Below are 3272 nucleotides of genomic sequence, written 5' to 3'. Positions count from 1 at the left end.
TTCTTAAAGGAATTGTGCCTGTAGAAATGCCTTGAAGGTTTCAGAAGTACAACTGCCATTAAAGACAATAGGGCTCACCATGAACAATCGGTTCACAAACGTTCGTGGTTGCAAACGCATCCGCGAACACAACATCGGGAAGTTTGGCCATCCCTACATTTCTTGCATTTGAAGTGTGCCGCAAGATTACTGTGGGTTGCTCTCCTCTCTTCGGGTTGCCGCTGATCTGTAAGTGTTGATTAAGGGGAGACAGCAGGAAGCTACATACCCCTCACTGACACCAGTGCCCTGTATGGGAGGGGACACCTTTGACTACCTATACTAGGGGTGGCTATCTATATTGGGAAAACAACTTAGCTACCCTACCTATACTGGGGGATACCTTGACTACCTATATGTTGGGGGGTTCACCTTTAGCTACCTACCTATTCTGGATGGTTACTTATTATTTACCCAGGGGCAGGGGGGCACCTTTGGCTTCCTATTATTAATGGAGAAGGGGCCCATGACTGAGGGGGAGAGGATACAAATATTGTGCCACTTTGGGACACAAAAACCTTAGCAGCACCCCTGTTGATAACACCTTATGTAGTAGAATGGAGAGTGGCCAGAACTTCTGCTCAAGTTTTCTTGCCCCTTCCTGATCAAGTGATTGCTGTGACCTCGAGAGGAAGACGTGAGGTAAAGATATTCATGTACTGAAGCACTAAAATCACTCCTCTAGTCTCCCACTCCTCTTTTCTGTCATATACCTATACATTTTAATGGACAAGTTCATCAGTTTGAATTGATGATTCTTAAACTAGATACAACAACGCCCACTACAGGTGGCTTCTGTCAATGCTGTTCATATACAATATTGGTGAGTAAAAGGAATTCTTACGCTTTCTCAAGTTTTTTCTACTTTGTTATTTGACTATCCTGATTTTTGTTACTGTGTTATTAATAATTTCATATTTTGTCTCTCCAAAATGCTCCTGTGTTTTAATACCACTATAACCAGATGTATTGCATTATATTCAATGGCTGCAGGACCGGGCCGAGGCATAGGCTGGAGAGGCTCCAGCCTCAGGGCGCAGTGTAGGAGGGGGCGCACAATTCATTCAGCTGGCATTCCTAATTGTGTATGAAGCAGAAAGACATAACAAAAGGGGATACATAGCAATGACTGCAAGCCAGATAACTAGATATTAAGGTGTTGGGGAGGTTGTGGGCCCTGTGGCCCTCTTAGTCTAATAGCAATCAGTGTGTGACAGCTGGGGTGGGAGGGATGGAGGGGTGCACTTTGGTGTCTCAGCCTTGGGTGCTGGAGGACCTTGTCCCTGCTCTGAATGGCTGCTTGTTAGATTGAGTTTGACACTGTGAAAATCAACAGGCAAATAGTGAAATTTGATCAGCATAAGTATAAAAAACTGTTGTTGGTTTTTTGTTTGTTTGTTTTATTTAAGTCTCTTTTGAATTTAAGTCTGAAAAATTGTAATCATTCCTGCATGCCAAGACTGGCTTTTCCCGATCATAAGACACTAAATTCACGAAACTGTGGTAAGCAGAATTAAGTGGGTAATGCATTGCATGCAATGTATGGTCTGGGACCCACTAGCAGCGTTATTCTAAGCGCTTGTGATTGGAAACGCTCATGCTAATGTAATGCTACGGGTGATTTTTTTTTTTTTTAAATCACATCCCTCAAGTGGGATCACACCCATAGCATTACATTATTAGCAAGAGCTTTTCAAACCCCAAGAGCTTAGAAAAGCGCTGCTAGTGGGTTCCAGGCCTAAGACCAGGGTCACACTTAGCAGAATCGCATGAGTTATCCCCCTAGAACATATTTGAAAACTCACGTGATTCTGCTAGTGTGACCCTGGCCTAATGCATTTTGCTCTACTCATAATGGGGTTAGACTTTCCGCAGGCTATTCTGCATACTGCAATTTAGTGAATACATCCCAAGGTCTGTCCATGTGTTGCCTGAACATCAATGTTTTGGTGATTATTAGGGACGGTCATTGAGTTAAAAATTGTTGAGTTGATGCAGAATTATTTAAATTGTATACAGCATGAAAATGGACCAATTGAATTGCACTTTTGAGCATTTTTGCTTTAGGGCCCGTTTCCACTTGTGTGGTGCGAATCGCCGCGGTAAAAATTTGCATGCGAATTTTGCATGCGGTTGTATGCGAATTCGCATGGATGACGATGTATGCGAATTTAACCATGGCAGTGCCTGTGTGCTTTTCTATTGATTCCATTAAAATTCGCATACCAAAACCGCATGCGAATTTCCCATTAAATACATTGTATGCGAATCGCATAGTGGTATGCTGTATTTGAATTCTGATGGCTCTGCCGTGCAGATTTTTTCTGCACAGAAAAACGCTCAGAAATCCTGACAAGTGGAAACAGTCCCATTCACTTGTATTGTCTATGCGAATCTGCATGCAGGAAACGCATGCAGATTCGCACAAGTGGAAACGGGCCAATTGTTTTCTCCACATGTGCTATATACTTGGAGGAAGCTCAGCAGGGACAAATGGCCAAACACTTGCCATTTTAAAGCTGTCAATTAATTGACTTGACAGGTATGGTTTGTGCAGTAAAAATAAAATGAATTACAATGCAAATGAGTGGCGAACCTTGAATATGCTAGGTGACCACACAGATATAAAGGCCCCTACACACTTGCCACTTAGATCACTCGAAACAATTGTTTAGACAGCGATCATTGCCCAAAAAATAGTTAAAACTGGCCCTAGACTATGATACATACATAGACATATGACTATGGTAGGGATTAGATTGTGAGCCCCTCCTCCCAGAAAGAGTTAATGGACAAGACAATTATACTCTGTACAGCGCTGCAGAAGATGTTGGCACTATATAAATACAAAATAATAATAACAATTAGAATGGTATTGCAGCACAGCTTGGATAGAGTGAAAATACCATTAATATTATATACTACTAATATTACTTTTTTTTGGCTTAATTCAGGGATAACCTAAAGTTATCTGAACTTTCTATTAACAATTTTAAATGTGTACAAGGTTGGCATCCCTTTCGGGCACAGAGCAAGGTGTATAGGAAAGTTTTGCAGCAGTTCGCAGTCTCCTGTACTGAGCTCTATGCTTCCCAAGCTGACAGTTTCAAGTTGCCCCTCGCATTCGCCGCTTCTCACGATCCCCCCTGAAGGGGCCCCGCCACACACTGCCGGGAGCCCCCGAGCCGCCTCTATCCGCCCGGCCGACAGCTCCAGACGGCTCAGCGCTCGGA

Source organism: Hyperolius riggenbachi, chromosome 6 (genome assembly GCF_040937935.1).
Source record: "Hyperolius riggenbachi isolate aHypRig1 chromosome 6, aHypRig1.pri, whole genome shotgun sequence".
NCBI classification, from domain to species: domain Eukaryota; kingdom Metazoa; phylum Chordata; class Amphibia; order Anura; family Hyperoliidae; genus Hyperolius; species Hyperolius riggenbachi.
This window is presented reverse-complemented; position numbering follows the sequence as displayed.